Source organism: Lepisma saccharinum, chromosome 28 (genome assembly GCF_977018435.1).
Source record: "Lepisma saccharinum chromosome 28, izLepSacc3.1, whole genome shotgun sequence".
Taxonomy (NCBI): Eukaryota; Metazoa; Arthropoda; class Insecta; order Zygentoma; family Lepismatidae; genus Lepisma; species Lepisma saccharinum.
The window spans coordinates 21,663,588-21,677,797 of record NC_139256.1 but is presented as its reverse complement, the minus strand read 5'-3'; the positions used below and the strand labels follow the sequence as shown (position 1 = coordinate 21,677,797).

The window sequence follows — 14,210 nt, the reverse complement described above, 5'->3', positions numbered from 1 at the left end:
ACTGTACGTCGCTCTTTTACTACTTGGTCAATCGCGCAGTGGCCGCTGGTGGCTCTAAAGTTAAGAGAAGGGCTTTTAGGAAAAATATAAAATATCCTTCTTATCTTCGTCTTTCCAATGCGAAAATGGGATTGTTAAATTTGTGTCAATAAGCCAAGTTCCATGATTCGTGAATACATTTTGATATTTATGCATTTATTTAAAGATGAGCAAAAACTTCCCTTATTTGATTCTCGCACTAGTTCATCGTATTGTGACCATAAGTCTGTATGTAAGTATTAAATTATGGGAACTTATTTTCTAATAAAATATTATGTCTTTCCAGTGGGAAGGATAAATATACTACATAAACAATTCAAATATAAATAAAGATGCTTTATTGAAACATTATCATCTTTCCAAACAACAAATCAGAAGTTTTCCTTTGTCCATTTGATGCACTGGCATTCTCAACTGAGTACAACGATTGTTGTTTTTGGTTTGTGGGCCTCCAGGCGGAGATTTTTATGGTGCAGAACGCTTCTTGAATCCAAAATTATGGCAGCAACATTATATTAGCATTTTCAGATGTGGTTCGCTGAAAGAGACAAAAGAAAATAGTATAAAAAGGTGTTTTAAAGTAAATTACTAAAACAGTACATTCAAAGCTTTGGAGTCAAAATTATTCACGATAGCAATATTATAATATATTTAAAGAGAAAACATAATAACAATAGCAACATTTTTGATAATTCTCTTAAGCTTTTTAAAATAGTTTTTCTCTTTCTCAAAATTTCACATCCTATTATTTGGAAATCTGTATGAAATTCAATCATTTTTTATGCTTGTAATAATTTAGATATCATACTTGAAAAAATATCCTGAGAAATTTATCTCCTACCTTTAGCCGTAGTAAGCATATCCCAATCCATGTCCGTAGCCGTAGCCAAGTCCGTAGCCGCCAAGACCGTAGCCGCCAAGACCGTAGCCGCCATAACCGTAAGCTGGGAGGCCATAGCCAAGTCCGTAGACTCCTCTCTTCTCCCTGTTGGCCTCCTCGGCGAAAGCGACAGCCAAGATGGCGAAGATGACGAAAAGAGCCTAAGAACAAATATTGTTTTTTAGAGCCACATAATATTGGTCAACCGAGCTGTTAATATTATTTATAATTATTTTCGTCACAGGCATTTTCCAAGAAAAGTGTGTATTTGCAATTAAATTCAAAAGTGTTGTATAAAACGAGCATCATATTCTTTACCATATTTAATCACAATGAGTAGTGGACATGATTTGTTCACAGTCATCTAGTAACAGAGTAGAATATGATGGTTGTTGAAGTCACACATGAGAATTGTAAGGGTGTTATCCGTAGCTGGTATTGATTTGATGTGTATTCCAGATTAATAATAATATCTAGTGGAAGCAGTGGCGGCGATTTGGTTCCAGAACTGGGAAAGGGTGGGGGGCAAGAACAGTTTACTTTCCCATGATACGTACGGTTTAGCATAGTGCGAGAGCAAAAGTGGCTAAATGAGGGGGAGGGGCTACCGTGAAGTTTCGTGATTAGTGAAACGATAGATGTTCCCGTCTGATACTAAATGCCTATGCTTTGTAGCTTTAGAATATATTTATATGCATCTTACAAAAATGTTATGAATTACTTACATATTTAAGTGAAACTGAGAGAGGTTCGCCGAAATAGAATGAGTGGCTGTACTCATAACTTACCAAGACTTTCATGTTGGTTGTGATTTCTCTGCTGTTAACAGTGAATATGTTTGCAGTACAGCTTTCATATGCTTATATATCTACGTATCGTCCTTGTACTGTGCCAAGTTGGTGTTCGATTTCTTCCTTCTCCTTCGTTACCTTCCGGTAAAGTTGTAGGTCATTATCACCCGTTCATTCTCCTCCAGTGAATGTAGCCACCGACCTTCACAAGACAGTATCATTAGTTCCAAGAGCGATGAGTGTGCAAGAACTGTATCGTGTTTTTAATTCGGTAATAGACACTGGCAAGTTAATGCACAATTACGGGCTCGAGACAACTAAAGATTTCCTGTTCAGCGAATGATTTATTTCCCTTCGCTGAATTTCATGTGTCAGTTTTCTTCTCAGCAAGGTTATTAACTTTGCATTGATTTTTTCCCCTTTATGTAAATCTATAAGTCGTGTATTGAGATCTTAGGTGCTAGGAAATGTAATTAATTGTATAAATATGACACCCAAAAATTGTAATATTTTGTGATGATTGTGTCTAAATTAAGTATAGATTTCTTTAGAACTACAAATTATTTCTCTATTGAACGTGCAAACAAACAATATCACACGTAAAACAATATTCCTGAAATTTAATGTTTTTCGTCTTATCTTATATCTAGTTATTAAGGAATCATATTTAATGTAGCTTTATATTTTGGTACTTTTTATATTAATTTATATTAATAATAGTAATATTTAGTTATGACTTCGGGGATGTGCTTCTTGTTAGTGTTTTGGTTATAATTTAATTATAAAAGAGAGTATTGTTAGTTTGTAGATTGGTATTTATTGTAATTTTGTTATAATTTTTTTGTTTCTGGTTAGTTTACTTAATTATTTATTTTATTGGGTTCATCCATAAGTTCGTAGCGTTTTTTTTCACCGCGGCAAAATTTTTTATTTGTTACTAATTTGAGATGAACAAAAGACATAAATTAACCAATAATATACATATTTTACTTCATTGTCTATGACTGTCTAGCAATGCTGGGGCAGTTTTTCAATTCAACGCCTGAAGAAATCAGCTGATTCGGGTTAAAAGCGTCGTCAAGCCAAGTTTGAAGAGCATTTTCGTCACCAAAGGAGTTTCCTTGAAGATTGATGGATTGAGAGCTGAAAATATAGCAATCCGAGGGCGCAAGGTCGGGGGAGTAAGGAGGATGTGGAATAACTACCCAACCAAGCTCCTGGATAGCAGCTTTTGTCGTGTTAGCGAAGTGTGGGTGCGCATTATCATGTCGCAGCACTTGATACTGTCTTCCTGGCCTACTCGCTGATTTGGTTGTTTTCATTTAAAGCGTGCTGCAAATGTCGCACAATGGTTGAATAGCCACAGTTCATCACATTTGCTAATTCTCGAGTGGACTGATGTAGATCCTCGTGGATTAAATCGTTTAACCAGTCTTCATTAAAACCCGATGGTCTTCCTGAACTTGGAGAAACGTTTAAGTCAAAAATGTGCTCTTCGTAATGACAAAACCATTTTCTTGCCCCGCTTTTTCCGTAGGCATTCTACCCGTACAAGGGACAAACTTTTCGAGCCTCCTCTACTGCCTTTGCCCTTATGCCTTAGACAGAAGCATATGTCGAAATGTGTTTTTCCCCCCCACTGAACACTTATTGTTCTTTAGCCCATAAATAACACAGTCTTGCTTCCAATCTGTAAAATTCAATGCGTATTCACAAGCACAACACAATAATTTATTTGAGGTCCCGGGTTCGGTGGCACATAGTACTTTGGTATTCACTTTAATCGTAGGTCAGGAGCGTATATTCTAGGCTACCTAGGCTATGTGCGAGGTCCGAAGCGTATGGAATAAAATACAGGAGAAAAATCGATCAGAAATTGTAAATAAAATTATTCATATCATTGAGATGATGATGGTGATTCTGGAGTTGGTAACCTGATTTCTTATGAGATGGTAACCTGATTTCTTATGAGATGGTAACCAGATTTCCTATGAGTTGGCAACCTGATTTCTTATGAGTTGGTAACCATATTTCCTATGAGTTGGCAACCTGATTTCCTATGAGTTAGCAACCTGATTTCTTATGGGTTGGTGTCCATATTTCTTATGAGTTGGCAACCTGATTTCTTAGGAGTTGGTAAACTTATTTCTATTCATAGCCTAGGACGACGTGACATAGTGAGATAGCCCGGATGTTGGACTCAGTATACGCTACTGTCGTAGGTCTAGTAGCAATTAGCATATGTGTGCATAAAGAGGTCAGGCTCGGACAATATTTCCTGAATTATAGTAATGATACATCCGCTGATATTGAATGCACTCAATCCTACGCATGTTGGTTATATCATAATTAAATATTGAACCGTTACGTTGTAGCTACAGTATAATATGTGGATGAAATGACTAGGAAAATAAACGTTTGCCAAACCTTGAAGTCATTCTATTGCAATGATAGGATAAGAAGGGGGTGGGGACGTCGCTATCCCTTGACAGTTGAAACCATTAATAAATCTTCAATTGCAATACAGTAATCTGTTGGTTATCACTGGATGTTAATACAATTTTGTCAATATATCATGTTAGACAATCCAATTAGCTGGTATCAAACAACGTTTATTATCAAATTTGTATTAAGAATTGTATTGTGGAAGCGTGAGTATACCGTGTGCGTCCATTTCCTTGCTAGGCCGAGAGATCGGGAGAAGTGTGGCGGGCGGCTATAGCGGAGATGCCGACATTTTCGACCAGTAACGTCCCGCTTAAGTTTACCCTCGAAAGCGTTTTGCTTCGCTCGGAATCGTTTGGAGGTTTCGAATGTGCAACACTGTATCAAGATTACGTTGCAGACTAAACCGTTAAAAGTCAATGGTTTTCTTGAGCATTGTTAGCAGTCTGAAAGCTCCGAGCTTGAGTTGTTCTTTCCTTGTCTTAAAATTTCGAGATTAAATTTCAGCGAGGGAAAAACAGAAAACTAAAAGTCTTAATTTGCTTCGTGTTTCTGCCATTTTTGGCTAATCAATGAGGATGAATGATGATTAGATGAAATTGATGAAGGATACTCTCAGAGAGTTGGGAAAGTTACTAAAAAGACATAACATGTTACAGGTACCATTATTTTCTTTACACAAGTATCACATGTGTACTCTGCAGTGTATATTTTCCGGAGTAACTTTGAATATACATGTTTAGAAACAGTACAACAAAGTATCTATTGTCCTAAACAAATCATTCAGTTTTGAATTTATTTATACCCTTTGTATTGGTACCCTTGGTAGTACGATACAATTACTCTAGTAACTTCGATAAAGCGTTACTAACACAAGTATCGAGAATTACTACTTTACTCGCGTTACGCTATTGTTAAACTTTGCACTCATGTCCAGGAAGTTTACATAGTAGCAGAAACACGTACGTTAATAATAATAATAATAATAATAATAATAAAATCGTCTTTATTTGAGCAGGCGTGTTTCGGCCTGTAGAGCAGTTCTTACAACAGACCCTTGTCTGGGAGATTAATACAATGGAATGAAGGGTATACATTGAAAAAAATAAGATAACAAACAAAGTGGTAAATTTCTTTATCAGAATACTCAAACATAGATGTCCAGCTCTTGAAAATTTTTCCAAACATGAAATTCTATCCACTCTTCAAATTGACGATCCTTCCCTTCGCCGTCAAGTTTCAGATCGAACATTTCTTTTCAAAATCATGAATAGACAACTTTTCATTAACGAACTCTTGCTACATCTTCACATCCGGATCCCACGTACCACCAACAAATGCAACAACTTCTTTTGTACAAAAGCCTCAAGGCTATCCCTAGAACAAAGGTCATTTCTCTATAGACTACAAACAAGGTACAATACACTAAATGTTCCTGCAGGCTTCCATCTATCTAAGCAGACTTTCAGAAATGCGTGCATCAAGCAGCAGAAGATAAATTACTATTTGCTTTACCCTAGTTATTGTTATATTATTATTATTATCATTATTATTTTATTTTATTCTTGTTACATATGTGTGTGTGCTTCTATTTTTCTCTCTGTTGATAGCCTGATATAAAATGGATTCTCTCTGTATTCAGGATTTCTCTAGTAAATAAATAAAAAAAACATGAAAAGGATTACAAATCAATACAAATAAGAACAATTTTATATATATATATATATATATATATATATAGGGGATGGAAAAAAATATGGAAACACCTGCAGAAATGCACATTACCTTTATTAATATCGAGTAGGAACACCTTTGGCACGCAGAACGACCTGCAGTCGACGTGGAATGGACAAATACAGGTCGCATATGGTTGTCAAAGGCATGTTGTACCATTCTTCCTCCAAACCAGCTGCAAGTTGTTGTAGAGACGATGGTGGTGGGTAGCGGGCTCGCACCTTGGTCTCCAAAACTGACCACAGGGGCTCAATAACATTGAGGTCTGGCGATTGTGGAGGCCATGGCAGATGTGACACTGCATCTTTGTGCTCATCAAACCAGTCCTGGACGATGTGAGCTGTATGAACAGGGGCTCTGTCATCTTGAAACACGGCATCACCATCTGGGAAGAAAGTTTGCAACATTGGATGCAGCTGGTCACTCAAAATGGTTACGTAGTGACATGTCCATGCAGGGTGATGATGGGTCCGGCAGAATACCAGGAGATGGCTAGCACAGACAGTCTGTGTCGTACGCTTGTGCTGGCGTTCTCCACACGCACACTCTGCCAGCAGTTGGAAACAATGTAAAGGATGACTCATCCGACCAGATTACAGTCTTCCACTGCTCCATTGTCCAGTTTTTATGGGCGTTGCACCACTGTCTCCGTCTAGCAGCATGGTCAACAGTCACGAGTGGTTTGGGGATTGCAGATCTGCCATGAATACCCTGCTTGTGGAGTTCTCTTCTGACTGTTTTGATGCTAACAGGGTTTGTAAGCACTGTATTCAACTCAGCAGTGACTTTTGGAGACGTGGTGATCTTCCGCTTGGTCACAATCCTACCCAATGTGTGTCTGTCTCTGTCACGCAACACACACTTGCGTCCACGCTGGTGCTTCGCTGATGCGATTTTTCCGGAAGTCTCGTAGGCAGTCATGATCTTCGAACTGTGCCTCTTGATACACCAAACATTTCCGCTACTTTCGTCACGGAAGCTCCCACCATACGCGCACCACAATTTGCCCTCTTTGAAACTCTTGTCAGCTCTAAGATTTATATGGACAGTTGCTAAATGTTACAGTGAGTATTCTTATGATTGAAAATTTGCTCGGGATTAAGTAGTTCGCTGCCTTGCCAGTAGATACTATTTGAGATTCTTTTTAAAAAGCTTATGACTATTATGGCTAAGATAATACACTTAAGCCAGCTTGTACAAGGAGGGTTATTAAAGGTCCAGGAATTTGAAATAAATTTAATTCTGGTCGAGGAGAGAAAATCAGCAAGCGTAAATGGGTTCTGGTTTTTATTTGTAAAGTGTTACAATTCGGTCGAGGAACCTTTTTTCCGGATCAATTTAAATACGGTCCAGGAACCTTTTTTTAATGACCTTTAACAACCCTGTGTAGATGTACTCAACTACTTTATTGCGGTAGGAAAAATGTCTACTGTTCTTCTTGTGTTGTTTTGCATGACCTTCCCTAAACACTTGAATCAAAATTAGAATGCACGTGATCTCTCGCTGTTATTTCTTGCCATGCTTAATGAGGTAACTTAACTAGCAGGTCGAAAAGTTATTTGTGATTTAAGGACTCTCATTGTTTATACAACTCATGTACCGGCTTAAGAAAATAGCAGGTTTACAAATTACATACAAGATTTTATTCAGCATTCATTACTTTCTAGTTTCCAGTTTTTCTTGTGCTGCAAGAAATCTCTACTCTGCATTTTGAGTCAGTATATACTCGCTCTTCCATAATTGCCATTGGCATTAGAATGCATTATACGATTCGTAACACAAGATTTGATAATAAAATTTTCTTGATATCTTTTCACCTGGGGATTTTCTAATATGATATTCTGTTACTTTTTGTATTAGGGCCAGCTATTTTAAATAACAATATAATTATTTTTAATGGTCCAAACTCACAAATTATTTTTATAAGAAACACAACCCAGTAAAGAGTATGTTTTTCGGTTGACGAACATGTAGTGGAAAGTGGGGAATTACCGGACAATGGCCATTAACGGATATGTGCTTTCCGCATTAACTGATTATTTTAAGTTCCTCTTTTGCCACGTTTGGTTAATCGCGACGGTGGAGATGAATAGTGATAAGATTAGATGGATGAAGGGAGAATCAGATACATATATGGACGGCAGAACACAAGCCATAAAGAAGATTATACTGGCGATGACGCCAGAGGCTCGTTAGTGTGCAATCTGTAGTCCAGCATGTATTACATGCAAGAACGGTTGACATTTGTTGTATCTTGGAAAAGCAATTTGGGTTGAATGGTAGCAGTGATTGCTAGTGAAGGTGTTTTTCTTCGCTTTATTTTTTTTCCTACGTGTAGCTAGTTTCGAACCTATGTCAGCAGAGAAGTTTCCTATCCGCCACTTGTGGATGAGGATCAGTGACGATTGGATGAAATTGATAAAGGGACACTCAGAAAGAACTTCCAACTCCAGTCCGGGATTAGAACCCGCACACTTCGGTGGCGAAATCGAAAGTTGACCACTCGGCCACTAAATCGGCGAGAAGACGTTGGATTTTTACTACCATATTGGAAAGGAAATAATCTGTAAGTGTTGGGATTATAATGCTTTTAATTATAAAGTTTCAATGTCAGAGGATATATTCACCTTCGTGTGATTCGAGTAGTGTGCTACCGAATAAGATTCCTTGCAGATGTTGAGAAAATACCCGACTTTCTAATAAAGTGAGTACAAAATTCATCAGTCGAAATAAACGTGCGACCTGAATGACATTTTGACCAAGTAAAACCAGGACTGTTACTCTAGGCAAGGACTCAGTCTAGATGGAGTGTAGTGTTTTCAAAAGAAACTTTTACGAAAACTAAGATAAGATAAGATTATTACAAGTGTGATGTTCATATTACAAAATCAAGGCTTAAAGAGTATTGTAAATCTTATAGAAATAAACAGGTTTTGACTGGAAATATTGACTGGCCGATATCCTCTCCAAATGTGGAAAAGAAATAGAGGTGGAGCGCTTTATTTTTTAATTGCATTGCTTCAATTTTGGACACCTTTCGTTTGTAATTGACATGTGCTAGTTTCGAGGTTTCTGAAAAAATATAGAGAACAATTGTATTTAACTATATTTAAAGAGAATGCCCGAGCTCTCCTCATCTTTACGTATGACCAACAAAGCCAACACTCGCTGATAAAATTACAATTTATTCTTATGAATGGTTATGCTCATTCTTATTACTTTCAGATGTAAAATTTTTCATCATTTGGGTTAAATGCAAGGCATTGGGAGTACTTGAATACAGTGTTAATAGTAAGACATCGACAGAAATCTGACCAATCGTTGCAGCTAGTACTAGTAAGCAAAACAGTTGAACGGCGAAGATTAATGTGTTGGACTTTTTTGTACAGTGGGATCCATGAGTATTGCCATGCAAATGTTCATCACCATGTTCGTGCCCTTCATTTGACCCAATTAGAGCTTCAAGAATGAAAAGAAAACACAAAACAAGCTTTTGACAACTTATACACCAGTATACATAAAAATCTATCGCTTAGAAACACACAGGATGTAAGAGAAAAATTAATGAAAATAGTCATGGACAATTTGCACGGTAATACGCATGGATTCCACTGTACTACAATCGGTTGTATTGATTTTCTACATAAGGCTTTGCCTTAGCAAGTAGATAGTAAACATTTCTTAAGTAATGTTCTTTTTAAAATACTAAAACGGTACATGAGAAACTAATCAATTCTAACATTTTTGTACACTGTTTGAGGTCTTGGAGCAGAAATTGTTGAAAACTATAATTTTCTCGTATAACGAATGTTGCATTATTACAATATACTCTATCTTTCATATTTAAGAGTGTAATGTTGTACTATTTTTTCACATAGTGCTGTATTTTGTTTTGTACTGTACTCAGCAATTAAAATAACCTCATGTTATTATTTTATGTTATGCTTTTCTTCTGGAAGAATGTTCTTTGTAATTGTGTAAAGCCAAATTTATTTTCATGCCAGGAACACGTTTTAAGAAATGAAAACGTAAATGGACAAAGGTATTCAAAGGATAATTCTAAACACAGTTTAAATATAAATATATTTTTATTGCAATGTCATTTATGTCGAAAACATAAAACGTCAGTGGTTTTTTGCATTGAAGACGTCGAATCCTTCTTCCTGTCCATGTTTGTCAGCAATCAAAGCGATCAGTGCAGTGCAACTACCAGAACGAAAACTGAAAACGGTAAAGAACAAGTCCCTTAAAATAATTTCTATATGAACTATAAACTATCATTAATTAATTTTCTTGGTACTAGTTTGCAAGTAGTTCTATTTAATTTGTTCTATTATGTTTGACACAAACCTGTTTTTTTTCTAAAGGTCAGAAAATTAATCGTCTGTTGCTGCGAACTTTAGATTTTTCTAGTGCAAATACTGAGAAAAAATATCCTCAGATTTTATTAAATATCTTTGGAATATTATATAATGCTAGACGTCTTTATTAATGAAATAAGCAACTGGCAGATTTGAAATTAAATTGTATAAGATACTTAGAAGTGAAATAAATGTATCCCTTACCTTTAGCCGTAGTAGGCATATCCCAATCCATGTCCGTAGCCATAGCCAAGTCCGTAGCCGCCAAGACCGTAGCCGCCAAGACCGTAGCCGCCATAGCCGTAAGCTGGGAGGCCATAGCCAAGTCCGTAGACTCCTCTCTTCTCCCTGTTGGCCTCCTGGGCGAAAGCAACAGCCAAGACGGCGAAGAGGACGATAAGAGCCTGTGAAGGGAGGGTAAAAGTTAATATGCAAAATCACAATATTCATTGGAACATTCAAATGGAATCATATAATCGTTTGTGTAGCACATATTGGACTTTGATTCACTTACGTCGTCGATTTAAACTGTGTGAGTGTATTGTGTTATCTACTCAGAAATTTTGCACATACACATCGTGAGGTTTGCTTTATTTATATTTACCACATTGGCACGTAATGCGCGCTACCAAATCAAGGTCTTCAGTCCTACCTCTGCTTAGATCATACTTCTCCCTTTAATCTATTCAACCATTTGTTCTGTTCACATCATTATTAATGTTGGAAAGTAGGAAAAGTGCCACACATAGCTACAAATACGAATCAATAGCATCATTTAGTTCGTTGAACTTATTGACTCTCCTTGCACTCACGCGTCTGTTGGTTAAAAAGTGCAACACTGAGGTGTTGATTTATTGCCACGTAGTGTATTTGGCGTCTGCACTATTTGCTCTACGTTGTAGAGAGGTGTACAGTGTTTCGTCACGTGGTAAGTGCTAAACAACCAAATGAACTTTGAAAGCAGCAGAAAGGCATTTGTTGAATATTCTGTACTTGAACAGCGCAATTCTTGAGTGCAGAGTATAATTGGTTCAACACAATTTGCTTTTTGAACACCAGCCTGACACCGCAATACACTTGCACTACCTACACATAGTGATGTGCTGTAGACTATAAGTTTACGTCTACATGCCTTGTCTACACGTAATCTATGCGTAGATTACATTGGGTTGTAGTTTACATAGACTACGTAGAAAACCTAAAGTGCATTAAAATTAAATTTCAAGGGTTTCATAAAAGGAAATTGACATTTTCAACTATATTGGCTCCTAACGATATGAAAAGAATCCAATTTACTAAAAAAATCTCTTCTCTTGTTATCAACTATGGAAGAAGATAAATAGTTTGCAAAAAACAACAACAGATGGCAGTCGTGAGGCAAGAGTGGTCTTTTCCCCATAAAACACTAGAACATTTCCTATATTTGGTTCTTTTCCTAGGTGAGAAATTGTTCGAATTTGGAAGAAAGAGTATGAAAAATTCTCCTCACACATCAGCAACTGATATGCAGTATAATATTTTTTAATTCCACGGCGCACTTTGCTAAGGTATCACCTTTCGCCATGTTGTTTACATAGATTACGTAATCTACGTGTATATAATAGTCTACGTGTAGAATGTAGACTATCGTTGTTTACGCGTAGACGCACATCACTGCCTACACCTAGTGTCAAAAAGTGCAACGAACTATTAATAGACACGGCTAGTCTACAGGGTCAGCCAACAGTCAGATTACTCCCCATGTATTTTGCGACGAGGGAAGATTATGGACCTGAAGTAAATAGAGTATGATAAGAGACGAGACATGGTGGCTGAGGAGATTACAGACAACAATGTAGTTCAGAATGTCTGTGTGGACACCATCATTTTCATAACAGAGAGTTACGCGCCTCCAGGTACGGTGTGAAATTCTACGCAGCATTGTGCGAGTGGTCGTGGCAAATGCATGCCGAACGGCTTCATTCAGTTCGTTAGTTGTGTGGTAACGCGTGCCGGCAACTTGCTGTTTGACATAACCCCACAATTCATTATTACACGATTCAAGATCGGGACTTCTGGGAGGCCAGTTCAGAGGTGCTGGTAACTGTGGAGAACCACGTCCAATCCATCTATTACGAAACACTTCATTAAGATATTCTCGCATACCAATCGAGTAATGGGCTGGTGCTCCATCTTGCTGAAACCAGGCGCGATCGATAAGTCCGTCGGCTTGCAGTTGAGGGACTAAGCAACACTACGAACCTCTACCACAGTACAGACTCGCATACCTACGAGGTAATGGGACTCTTGGTTCATCCTGTAGATGTTTCCGTGTGGTTTTCCGTTCGTTTGTTCAGTTTATCAACTCATCCACATTCTCGCGATTAACAGAGGGAAAATAAGTCATCACATTAAGATTTGTTTGGATATGAACATGCTAGTAGCACTAGCGCACGCAGGATTTTCTTTCGGAGGTGGCTAGAATTGTATAAGTGAATACACTGTAAAATATGCCATTTGTAACCTTTGTTTTCAAGTTTTTCAAAGACAGAAAGATAATCGGGAAACACTTTAAGAGAGTTTGCACATACTACTTTAGTTTTATCCGAGTTCTTTACTACAGTCATATGAAAATTTTGATTTTCTCAAAATTTCTGGAGAAACTGCAGTCCCATCCACTCCCCCCCATGAGTACGCCAATAGCTAGTAATGAAGTGCACGAGAATTAGACTTACCAAGAATTTCATGGTTGTAGTTTATCTCTGCTGAATCAACAGTATGTTTACAGGTGCACCCGTCGAAGCTTTTATATCAGGAGATCGTCCTTGTGCAGAACAGGACTGAAGTGCGTTTTCTTCTTTCTCTTTTGTTTTCTTCCGGTAGAGCTGTGTAGGTCATTATCACGCGTTCATTCTCCTTATACAACGCCCTCTGGCTGGCCTTCGCGGAAAGCTTTCATTAGTTTGGTGGCCTGTTGCACACGAACTCAGATGCAAACTTTTTGAAAAACAATGCTTTTCGGCACACTTCCTCTAAGTATTGTGTTATTGATTCTTCATTTAATGGAATATGGGTGATTTCCTTTATTTCGTTTCTTGTGATAACTATTTACTCAAGGTTAAATATGTACCCGCTTCTGCGACGGCGTCCTTGCCTTGTAATTAAGAGGCCCCGCGCTCGATACGCGGTGAGGGTCCCACTTTAAACTGTAGGTCCAGTCCCGACTAACCTTTGTGTACATAAAGTGGACTTAATAATTTACGCGTTGCTATTTGAAGGACATTCTGACGGGAACGGTTTCAGTAATTTTATTTTACACTATTCAACAGGACTTGAGAATTAGAGTCGTCTTGATTTGATTGGATATTTGTTATTTATAGTAGCTTTTCTGCCCCCTTTGACTGATCGCGACGGTGAGGATGAGTGATTAAGGGACACTCACAAAGAACACCCATGGCCATGGCGCGCGCGTGTGTGTGTGGCCGTGGGGGCGGGAGGGATAGGTTTTTGGAGGATTTGTAGTGCCGAAATTAAACCTCAATGTATGCGTTATTAGGAATAGTTATTCGCTTTTAATGTCCTCTACATAGCGCTGTGGGGCCTCCCCGATGGCGCAGTGGTAGCGTCGTTGCCTTGTAATCAAGGGGTCCCGGGTTCGATACCCGGTGGAGGCACATAGTGGTTTGGATCCCACTTTAAACTGTAGGTCCAGTCCCGATTAGTCTTACTGTGCATAAAGTGGACTTAAAACACCAAATCAAACCAAACCAAACATGGCGCTGTGGTTGTTTAAAGCTAATAGAAGCAACACCCTGTATGGTATCTACAATCTACAGAATATTCGCCGGTGGCGTGATAATGGTCGCCTTGTAATCAAGGAGTTACGGGATACTTTCCCGGTGGAACTGCTACATTACACACAGGTTCGGATTTAAATTTAAATCATTCATTCCTTTTTCATTAGTCTGAGCATAAAGCGAC

General features: G+C 38.0%; 2 long non-coding RNA genes across 2 annotated transcripts; both read right to left on the bottom strand.

The window, feature by feature from the left end:
* Window positions 1–404: 404 nt before the first annotated feature.
* LOC145981087 (uncharacterized) lies at window positions 405–1,734 on the bottom strand. The gene is made up of 3 exons (XR_014440926.1): window positions 1,708–1,734; window positions 881–1,080; window positions 405–577 (listed from the first exon to the last, which is right to left on the bottom strand). It is a non-coding gene; the product is annotated as an uncharacterized LOC145981087 (long non-coding RNA).
* Window positions 1,735–9,988: 8,254 nt separating this feature from the next.
* On the bottom strand, window positions 9,989–13,037 carry LOC145981024 (uncharacterized). The gene is made up of 3 exons (XR_014440917.1): window positions 12,965–13,037; window positions 10,455–10,654; window positions 9,989–10,110 (listed from the first exon to the last, which is right to left on the bottom strand). It is a non-coding gene; the product is annotated as an uncharacterized LOC145981024 (long non-coding RNA).
* Window positions 13,038–14,210: the final 1,173 nt, after the last annotated feature.